A 12,095-nucleotide genomic window follows, 5' to 3' on the forward strand; every position below is an offset into this window, starting at 1 on the left:
AATTAGAAAGGTCGCAAGTAAATGACCTAATGCTTCGCCTTAAAGCCTTGGAAAAAGAAGAACAAGGCAAACCAAAAATCAGTACACGGGAAGAAATAATAAAGATTAGGGCAGAAATTAATGAAATAGAAACAAAAAGAACAATCCAAAGAATTAATGAAACAAAGAGTTGGTTCTTTGAAAGGATAAACAAGATTGATAAACCCTTAGCAAATCTGACCAAAAGAAAGAGAGAAGAGACACAAATTAATAAAATCAGAGATGAACAAGGTAACATCACAACAGATTCCAGAGAAATTCAAAAAATCATAGGGACATACTATAAAAGCATATACTCCACAAAGTATGAAAATCTGAAAGAAATGGATGATTTCCTTGATCTATATGACCTACCTAAATTAAATCAAAATGAGATTAATCACTTAAATAGACCTATAACAAACATGGAGATCTGAACAGTTATCAATAATCTCCCAACTAAAAAAAGCCCAGGCCCGGATGGATTCACTGATGAATTTTACCAGACTTTTAAGGAAGAGCTAACACCATTGCTTCTTAAGCTTTTCCAGGAAATAGAAAAAGAAGGAATTCTACCAAACTCCTTCTTTGAGGCCAGCATCACCCTGATACCAAAACCAGGCAAAGATAGAACAAAAAAAGAAAATTACAGACCAATCTCCCTCATGAACATAGATGCAAAAATTCTCAACAAAATATTGGCAAACAGAATACAAGAGTATATCAAAAAGATCATTCACCCTGACCAAGTAGGCTTTATCCCAGAGATGCAGGGATGGTTCAACATACGCAAATCTATAAATGTAATACATTACATAAACGGGTTGAAGGACAAAAATCACATGATCATCTCATTAGACGCAGAGAAAGCATTTGACAAAATCCAACATCCCTTCATGATAAAAGTCCTACAGAGACTGGGAATAGAAGGAACATATCTCAATATAATAAAGGCTATTTATGACAAGCCTACAGCCAACATATTACTAAATGGGGAAAAACTGGAAGCTTTTCCACTAAAATCAGGAACAAGACAAGGGTGTCCACTGTCCCCACTTTTATTTAATATAGTTTTGGAAGTCTTAGCCATAGCAATAAGGCAAGAGACACACATAAAAGGGATACAAATTGGAAAGGAAGAAATCAAGTTATCATTATTTGCAGATGACATGGTTCTATACATAAAGGACCCTAAAGACTCTACTAGCAAGCTGTTAGAGCTGATCAAAACCTACAGCAATGTAGCAGGATACAAAATAAATACACAGAAATCAGTAGCCTTCATATATGCTAACAACAAACACACAGAGGATGAAATCAGAGAATCACTCCCATTCACAATTGCATCAAAAAAAATAAAATACCTTGGAATAAACCTAACCAAGGAAGTAAACAATCTATACAATGAGAACTTTAAAACACTCAAGCGAGAAATTGAAGAAGACACTAGAAAGTGGAGAAACATCCCTTGTTCCTGGATTGGAAGTAGCAATATCGTGAAAATGGCAATCTTACCTAAAGCAATCTACACATTTAATGCAATCCCTATCAAAATTCCAAAGGCTTTCTTCATGGAAATAGAAAAAACAATCCAAAAATTCATTTGGAATCACAAAAAACCTCGAATATCTAAAATAATACTGAGCAACAAAAAAGAGGCTGGTGGTATCACCATACCTGATTTTAACCTATACTACAGAGCCATAGTAAGAAAAACAGCATGGTACTGGCACAAAAACAGACACGTAGATCAGTGGAACAGAATAGAGGACCCAGATGTAAGCCCAAGTAGCTATAGCCACCTGATATTTGATAAAAATGCCAAAAATACTCATTGGAGAAGAGATAGCCTCTTCAGCAAATGGTGTTTTGAAAACTGGATATATATCTGCAGAAGGATGAAAATAGATTCTTCTCTCTCGCCATGCACAAGAATTAAGTCCAAATGGATTAAAGACCTTAACATCAGACCGGAAACTTTGAAACTGCTAGAGGAAATAGTAGGGGAAACCCTTCAACATATTGGTCTTGGCAAAGACTTTCTGAATACAACCCCAATTGCTCAGGCAATAAAACCACAGATTAACCACTGGGACCTAATGAAATTACAAAGATTTTGCACCGCAAAGGACACAGTGAAAAAAGCAAAGAGGCAACCTACAGAATGGGAAAAAATCTTCGCCAGCTATATATCTGATAGAGGATTAATATCTAGGATATACAAAGAACTCAAAAAGTTAAATAATAAGGAATCAAACAAGCCAATCAAAAAATGGGCTATGGAGCTAAATAGAGAGTTCTCAAAGGAAGAAATACAAATGGCATATAAGCATCTAAAAAAATGTTCTACGTCACTAGTCATCAGGGAAATGCAGATTAAAACTACATTGAGATTCCATCTCACTCCTGTCAGATTGGCCACCATCATGAAAACAAATGATCATAAATGTTGGCGGGGATGTGGAAAAAAAGGAACCCTTCTGCACTGCTGGTGGGAATGCAATCTGGTCCAGCCATTGTGGAAAACAGTGTGGAGGTTCCTAAAACAGCTAGAGATTGATCTACCATATGACCCAGCTATAGCACTCCTAGGCATATATCCAAAGGACTCATCTCATTTCCTTAGAAGTACATGCTCAACCATCAACCATGTTTATTGCTGCTCAATTTATAATAGCTGGGAAATGGAACCAGCCTAGATGTCCCTCAACAGATGAGTGGATAATGAAGATGTGGTACATTTATACAATGGAGTTCTACTCAGCGGTAAAGAAAAATGAAGTTATGAAATTTGCAGAAAAATGGATGGACCTGGAAAGTATTATACTAAGTGAGGTAACCCAGGCCCAGAAAGCCAAGCGCCACATGTTCTCTCTCATATGTGGATCCTAGCTACAGATGACTGGGCTTCTGCGTGAGAATGAAAATACTTAGTAGCAGAGGCCAGTAAGTTAAAAAGGAGACATAAAGGGTAGAGAAAGTAAGAGGGGAGGATACTTAATAGGTTGATATTGTATATATGTAATTACAATGATTGTAATGGGGGGGTAATATGATGGAGAATGGAATTTCAAATGGGAAAGTGTGGGGGTGGGGAGGGAGGGAATTACCATGGGATATATTTTATAATCATGAAAAATGTTAATAAAAATTAAAAAAAAAAAAAAGAGTTTGCATTCTTCCTGTTCCCCAAAGCAGGTCAGCTGGCCCAATCACAAAGGTTGTAATCTCTTTTTTTTTTTTAATTTTTTTTATTTATTTGAGAGCGACAGACACAGAGAGAAAGACAGGTAGAGGGAGAAAGAGAGAATGGGCACACCAGGGCTTCCAGCCTCTGCAAACGAACTCCAGACGCGTGCGCCCTCTTGTGCATCTGGCTAACGTGGGACCTGGGGAACCGAGCCTCGAACCGGGGTCCTTAGGCTTCACAGGCAAGCCCTTAACCACTACGCCATCTCTCCAGCCCAAGGTTGTAATCTCTTAATTGCAGCTGAATGGGCAGCAGTTCACCCAAAGATTTTTCTTTATGTGCCATATCCCTCTGCTCATACCAGTTCATTTCTACGCAAAGCAACCCTGCACATTTTCTCCGGACCCAGGCATAACAGCAAGCTTCCCACACAAACTACTAGCCCAGTCCAGGCAAAGCTCTTTCTCACCTTCATAAACCAAACCTCACAGTCCATACTTCTTATTGCATTCAGGCCTTTCAACTCTGACCAGAATAGTCCATCAAGCTTTACTTAAAGCACAGCAAGGTGTCTCTTAGGCCAAGGTTTCAAATCCTTCCACATTCCTCTTGAAAATCAGCTCCAAAAGACCAAAGCCACACAGTCAGGTGTAGAGCAGCAATCCCATTACTCGGTACCACTTTACTGTTGCAGTCTAGAAACTGGCTATAACACCCATAAGCCCACCCCCCTCCAATACCCCACCTCCAGGAGGCTTTAATTTCCAGCTGCCATCAGCTAGGAAACCTAGCATTCAGAAAACCTAAGTTTATGGGGGATACCTGAATCAAACCACCACATCCAGGCTGACTTGGAATTTACTATGTAATCTCAGGGTGGCCTCAAACTCATGGTGATCCTTCCTACCTTGGCCTCCCGAGTGCTGGGATTAAAGGCATGCGCCACCACACCCAGCTTGTCCTAAGTTTTTTTCTTTGTTTGTTTGTTTTTATAAGAGAGCAAGGGAGAGGGATAATTAGCAAGCTAAGGCCTCTAGCCACTGCAGTTGAACTCCAGACTCATACACAACCTTGCGCCTCTAGTTTATGTGGGTTCTGGGAAATTGAATCTGGGTTCTTTGCCTTTGCAGGAAAGCACCTTAACCACTAAGCAATCTCTCCAGCCCTATAGGATAGCTTTTTGGTGACATAAAAAATAAGAGAGAACTTTAAAAACTTTAAATATTCATGCTAAAAATATATAATTCCAAGTTTTTCTGCTAAGGATGTTTCTATGTAGATGTACAATGTAGGCTGGTTAAATCCTAGATGGTAGATTATCAATTAGATGTCATTCCTCTTAATGGTCCTATATAAAGGTGGTTAATAAAGTCACAGATCTATCCTAGAAGATACCTATCTTCTGTCTTCTGCTGAAGAGCCAAGGACTCTGAAGTTTGAGTGGTCAGCTTGTCATCCACAACTGTCTCCCTCCAGCAGAGCAATTATACTTTGGAGGTCTTAAGGAAATGAAGACAAGTCTTCCCATATTTCCAACACACTTGGAAGACATGCCCCAGAAAGATCATTCACCTTGGGAAGTATGATCTGGGGAGTCTCAGGAGGAGACAAGAATCTGCCCAGCCCACAGACTGCAAAGCTACTTGTGGCCAGCAGAAAGACATGAAGCTCCTAAAGAGGACAGCTCTTGCAGATAATCAGATACTTGTCTAATCTGGCCTCAGCAACAGCACAAACCACAGGAAAAGTAAAAGTAAGCAAGTTTAACTCACCCCCTCCCAGGCTCTCATGCATATAACTGGCAGTCTCCAATTATCAAGAACCCAACTCTTCACACTTTTTTTGTTTTTCAAGGTCGTGTCTTGTTGTACCCCAGGCTGACATGGAATTCATGCTGTAATCTCAGGGTAGCTTCAAACTCACCTACCTCTACCTCCTCCTACCTCTGCCTCCCAAGTGCTGTGATTAAAGGCATGCCCCACTAATCCAGCCAACACACTTGTTTTCTTTTCCTCTAACCTTTGTCTTCTCCTTCCTTTTTTTCCCCTTTTTAACTGATACAGTTAGCAGCATTTTTACTTTACCATTTTTTTCCAGGTAGGGTTTCATTCTAGCCTAGGCTGACCTGGAACTCACTCTGTAGTCTCAAGGTGGCCCAAAACTCACAAAGACCCTCCTAACTCTGCCTCCTAAGTGTTGGGATTAAAGGTGTGGACCACCTAATCATGGAAAATGTTAATAAAAATTGAGGGGAAAAAAAAGGTGTGGATCACCATGCCCAGCTATTTTATCATATTTGAAACAAAAGATTTGCAGGTTGTATTTTATTCCCCTTCATATATTAATCAAATTTTATCATACATTTTTAAATTTTTTGGACAATCTTTTTTTTCTTTTCCTTTTTCAAAAATTATGTTTTTCCCCCCCTTTGAGTTCACCAGTGTTCTCTTTACTGTACATTTACTAGTATTTTATTTTATTTATTTATTTGATTTTTTGAGGTAGGGTCGCACTCTAGCCCAGGCTGACCTGGAATTTACTATGTAGTCTCAGGCTGGCCTTGAACTTACAGTGATCCTCCTATCTCTGCCTCCCGAGTAGGTAGGCATATGCTACCACCCCTAGCCATTTATTAGCATTTTTGTTTTACCTCATTGCTTTCTAGTCTTCCTATGCTATTATTCATCTTACCTTTATGTAACGTTTGGCTCCTTTGTGTATAAGTGGTGTGCATTTGTATGCATGTTAATATGGGTATGGGTATAGGTGCACATGATGTATGCATATGCATGTGGAGGCCAGAAGTCAATGCCTGGTGACTTCCATAGTTTTTTCCACTTTATTCATTGAAGCAGAGTCTCTCACAGAACCTGGATCTCACCAACTTGGCTAGACTGGCTAGCCAGTGAGCCTCAGTGATTTCCTGTTACTACCTCCCTCACTAGGATTACAGGAGCACACCACCACACCCAGCAGTTACCTGGTGCTGAAGGTCTGAACTCAGATCCTCACTCTTGTGCGGCAGGCACTTCATCCACTAAGCCATCTCCCCAGCCCCTGATTTTTTTTTTTTTTTTTTTTTTTGGTTTTCCAAGGTAGGGTCTTACTCTAGCCCAGGCTGTCCTGGAATTCACTATGGAGTCTCAGAGTGGCCTTGAACTCACAGCAATCCTCCTACTTCTGCCTCCCAAGTGCTGGGATTAAAGGCATGTACCACCATGTCCGGCTAGGTTTTTTTTCCCCCCTGATTTTTTTTTTTGTGAATTTTCTTTTCCATTTTTCGCTATTTTTCTTTCTTTTTTGTGTTTTTTAATTCCGTGTTCTCCTGCCCTATGTAACCTACTTCACTTCTTTTTTCTCCTTTCCTTTATTTAATTTTTTTTTTTTTTTGGTTTTTCGAGGTAGTGTCTCACTCTGGTCCAGGCTGACTTGGAATTAACTCTGTCATCTCAGGGTGGTCTTGAACTCATGGCAATCCTCCTACCTCTGCCTCCCGAGTGCTGGGATTAAAGGCGTGCACCACCACGCCCGGCTTTTATTTAATCTTGCTTGTTCTCTTTCTCTTTCTCTGTCTCCTTCCTTTACCTCATTCACTAACTAGTTCCATAGATATTCTAAATAGCTATTCACTTCGTGGCAGGTTCTACATTCAATTTGCAATTTTCTGATTTTTTGCTCATGACAAAGTAGTAGTGAGTTTTAATCCATTTAAAGTGTTTAAAAAATATATTTATGACTTAGTGCTGCTGCTGGTGTAGCTCTGAGTTGTACTGTGTATCAGAAGTAGGCTGCTCAACAATGAAATGTACAAATAGTGCTGGGAATAAAGCTAGAACATTTATCCAGCATATATGAGGTTCTGGGTTCAGTCCCAATAACTTGGAACAAACAATGAACCAATAAATAACAACAAAAATTACTGAAGCCATTAATGTGCATACCAGTTATCTCAGGACCCAAGAACTCAAGATCATCCTTGGATGTATACTAAGTTCAAAGCCAGCCAGGGCTACAAGAGACCTTGTCTTGGGGAGGGGGACTCAAAAGTAGATACCAAAGAAGAGAAACCCAAATCAATAGATACATAACTGACAGCACAGAAACACAAGAAATGTAAAAAAAAAATGCAAGGTCACATGACTCCTCCAAAATACCACAATTCCTCAACTAGTAAATTCAAAGATACTGAAGTAGATAAAATATCTGATGAAGGTATTAAAAGTTTACAAGGAACAATTATCATTCACTTCAATGAGGAGCCAAGCAAGCACATGAACTCAATCCAGGCCCTAAAAAGGAAAGCCATCTACACAAAGAAGAAAGTTAGCATAATTCATGAGATCAGCAGCATGAAAGATATTCAGCAAGGAAACTGAGCTTTTTAAAAACAAGTATAAATATTACACATGAAAAAAAATCAATAAATCAAATAAACACAATGGAAATCAATGCCAATGGATTTGGCCCAGCAGATGACAGAATATAAGGGAAGGAGGACTAGGTTGACAACATCTGACACTGAAACATCAATAAAGATTTTTTTTAAAACAAATGAGATGATCACAAGTCCAAGAACTCTAGGATATGACCAAGAGACCAAACCCAAGATCGCATGGGATAAATGAAGGAGTTGAGATGAAAACCAAAGACAGATAATCTATACAATGAACTTATAAATTATAAAAGAATATTCCCGGGCTGGAGAGATGGCTTAGCAGTTAAGCGCTTGCATGTGAAGACTAAGGATCCTGGTCTGAGGCTCAATTCCCCAGGACCCATGTTAGCCAGATGCATAAGGGGGCACACGCATCTGGAGTTTGTTTGCAGTGGCTGGAAGCCCTGGAGCACCCATATTCTCTCTCTCTCTCTTTCTCTCTCTCTCTCTCTGCCTCTTTCTCTGTCTGTCACTCTCAAATTAATAATTTTTTTAAAAAGAATATTCCCAAATCTAGAAAAAGAAGTGAATATCCAAACACAACATATATTTAGAATATCAAATAGATGTGACCAGAGAAAAACTTCTTTGTGGCATATGTGTGAAGGTAACTGTTGTAATAAGGTTCACATTGCTGGCAGAAACCACCTGACCAAGAGCAGCCTTTGGGAAAAAAGGGTTTACTTTGGCTTAAAGACTCAAGGGGAAGCTCCATAATGGCATAGGAAAACAATGGCATGAGCAGAGGGTAAACAGGAGAGTGTGCCAAACACTGGCAAGGGGACACTGGCTATAATACCCATAATCCCACCCCCAACAATACACTGCCTCTAGCAGGAGTTAATTCCCAAATCTCCATCAGTTGGGAACCCAGCATTCAGAACACCTAAGTTTGTGGGGAACACCTGAATCAAACCACCACATTCTGCCCCTGGCCCCCATAAGCTGATAACCACATATGATGTAAAATGCATTCAGTCCAATTTTAAAAGTCCTCATAGTTTTGTTTTAATTTTTTTTGTTTATTTATTTGAGAGCAACAGAGAGAGAAAGAGGCAAAGAGAGAGAGAGAGGGAGAAAATGGGCACGCCAGGGCCTCCAGCCACTGCAAACGAACTCCAGGCACGTGGGCCCCTTGTGCATCTGGCTAACTAGGGTCCTGGGGAATTGAACCTCGAACCAAGATCCTTAGGCTTTACAGGCAAGTGCTTAACCAGTAAGCCATCTCTCCAGCCCTCCTCATAGTTTTTAATCAATCCTAATGATGTTCAAACATCCCCACAATCCAATATCTTTTAACTAACCCATAATACCAAAATCCCATAAAAACCATAATGGCACAGAATAAACATTCAACTGCAAAATATGGCATTGGGTATAGCAAAGAAATATTCAACCAATACAAGATTTAAACAGGGTAAACAATCTAACTATAGCTCCAAATCCAACAACTCTAGTCACTGACAAATCTCCAAGGCCAATTCTAACTTGCAACACGTCTCTGTAGATCCATTTCTGCTCCTCTATCTAGGTTAACTCACAGTCCTGGAAAACTTCATCCTGGGCCAGCATCTCTCCTTAGCAGCCATATCTTGGCATCTCTACCGGGGCTCCACTGCAATCCATGTGTTCATCCTTACAGCTCCATGGGGTCTCCATGCACACATACAGCAAAATTGCTTCACACTGCCCAAGTCCATTTCTGAAACACAAGACTGTGTTGCAAACTCAATGACCCTCTCTTTCCTGCATTTCTTATACTCTACAATACAAGGTAGGGTACCAGAGGGGAATAAAGCAGACTTTGAAGAAGAGAACACTCCTTGAACATTTAGGCGCCTTCAAAAGAGTCTACATTCTTTCTCTTGTCACAGTGTAGATCAGCTGACTCAATCTCAATGGTTTTAATCTGTCATACAATTGCGGCTGAACAGGTAGAAGTTTCAGCCCAAAGATTTCTTTCTGTGCCATATCCCCCTGCACACCAGTCCATTTCTACATGCTGAAACCCTGCACAAGTTCTCAGGACATGGGTCTAACAGAAAGCCTCTCACTCAAACTGCTCCTAGCCCAGTCCAGCCAAATCTCTTTCTCACCCTCATAAGCCAAACCTCACATTCCTTAGTTCTTACTGCATTTAGGTCTTTTCAACTCTGACCTGAATAGTCCATTATAGCATTGCAAGCTATCTCTTAGGCCAAGGTTTCAAATTCTTCCACATTTCTCTTGAAAATCAGCTCCAAAAGGCCAAAGCCACACAGTCAGGTGTCTAGCAGCAATCCCACTCTCAGTACCAACTTTACTACTCCTGCTACCAAAATCTGTATGAGCCAGGATTCTTTAGAGTAACAGAACTGCTAGAATGAATTATATTAAAAAGGAAATTCATTGGATTATTTTACAGTAGTCCAATAGCAGTTGCAGGCCCAAGAATCAAGGAACCCGGTAGCTGCTCAGTCCATGTGGCCAGATGCTTCAGCAGTCCCAATCCAGCATTGAAAGCCTGGAGGGTTCCTGAGGAGCCTCTGGTTTTCAGTCCACACTGGCTTTCAGTTGACACTGGTCTTTAGTCACACTGGTCTTCAATCCACACTGGAAAGCAGCAAGCAGCTCCAGCAGCCATGTGGAAAGAAGGGGCTCTTTTCACCCAGAGCTTCCTTGTATATAGTTCCTCCTTAAATTAATCTTTCCTGGAAGCAACCTCAAAGAAAGGGATTTCTGTGGATTACTAAATAGATCAAGTTTACAGCACCTTAACCATCAAGGTAACAAAAATGCAAGTCAAGCAGGCAAGGTGGTGCCCACCTTTAATCCCAGCACTTGGTAGGCAGATGTAGGAGGATCACTGTGAGTTCGAGGCCACCCTGAGACTAGTGAATTCCAGGTCAGCCTGAGCTAGAGTATAGACCCCACCTTGAAAACACCCCTCCAAAATGCAAATTAAAGGAGCAGTATTAAAAGCTGTAAGGAGGGGCAGGAGAGATGGCTTACTGGTTAATGTGCTTACCTGTGAAGCCTAAGAATCAGTGTTTGACTCTCCAGATACTACATAAGCCAAACAGACAAGGTGATGCAAGTATGTGAGGTCGCACATGCGCACAAGATGGCACATGCATCTGGAGTTCGATTGTAATGACTGGAGACCCTGGAATGCCAATTCATTCTCTTTCAGTCAGTCTCTCTCCTCTCTCTCTCTCTCTCTCTCTCTCTCTCTCTCTCTCTCTCTCTTTTCTTTTCTTTTCTTCTTTTTTTCGAGGTAGGGTCTCACTCTACCCCAGGCTGACCTGGAATTCACTATGTAGTCTCAGGGTGGCCTTGAACTCACAGTGAACCTCCTACCTCTGCCTCCCAAGTGCTAGGATTAAAGGCATGTGCCCGGCTTCCTCTCGCTCTCTTAAAACAAAACAAAACAAACAACAACAAAAAATACTGTAAGAAGAAAATTCCAATTTAACTGTGAAGGCAGACACATCAGAGCCATAATCAACAACTGTTAAAAGCCAGAACACAGAGACAATATATTTCAAGCTCTGAAAGTAAGTAGCTATCAACCTAAATTTCTACATAAAACAAGACCATAATTTTGAATGATTATAAAGATTCATATGCAAATTTATTAGCTCAAAATCAATGAACAATCCCCAAGATACACATTTAAGAAAATATGTATGAACACACACACACACACACACACACACACACACATAGAGGTTATACTCATTTACCTTGGGGCCCTCTCTGTGAGGTTATGGTATTCACTCTGGAGCCTGTAAGTCAGTCCCAGTCAGTCCCTCTGGGGACTGTGCCTTGTAATCTTTCTGCTCGCCCTTCTGCAAAGTTACCTGAGCCATAGCAGACCTGTTAGTCTGATTTAGTGTTGAGCTTTCTGTAGCCTCTGGATTTCTGTTTTGATGGGTTTTGGTTGATCACCATGTCTGTCATCACCTGTAGTTGGTTGTCAGGCTAGCAGTACGAACAGTACATTGTTGCTTCCTCCGGAGTTTCTCCTAGGGCCTTCAGAAGTGGCAGTCTCATGATGGGAATTCAGCTGTTTTGTCTTATTGGTGGATTTTGGTTCTCGGTAAAATAAGAATATTTCAAAACAACACAAGACAGGTCAATCATGACCACCAAGCCAGTACTACAGAAGAGAATACCATATACTGATTTACACAATGGCTGCTCCAGTTTACATTCCCACCTACAGTGAATAAGGGGTCCATTTCTCTACACCCTTAGCAGCATATATTGTCATTTATTTTCTTTTTTTTTTTTTTTGGTTTTTCGAGGTAGGGTCTCACTCTGGTCCAGGCTGACCTGGAATTAACTCTGTAGTCTCAGGGTGGCCTTGAACTCACGGTGATCCTCCTACCTCTGCCTCCTGAGTGCTGGGATTAAAGGCGTGTGCCACCACGCCCGGCTCATTTATTTTCTTGATGCTAGTCATCTGAC

Source organism: Jaculus jaculus, chromosome 6 (assembly GCF_020740685.1).
Source record: "Jaculus jaculus isolate mJacJac1 chromosome 6, mJacJac1.mat.Y.cur, whole genome shotgun sequence".
Lineage (NCBI taxonomy): Eukaryota > Metazoa > Chordata > Mammalia > Rodentia > Dipodidae > Jaculus > Jaculus jaculus.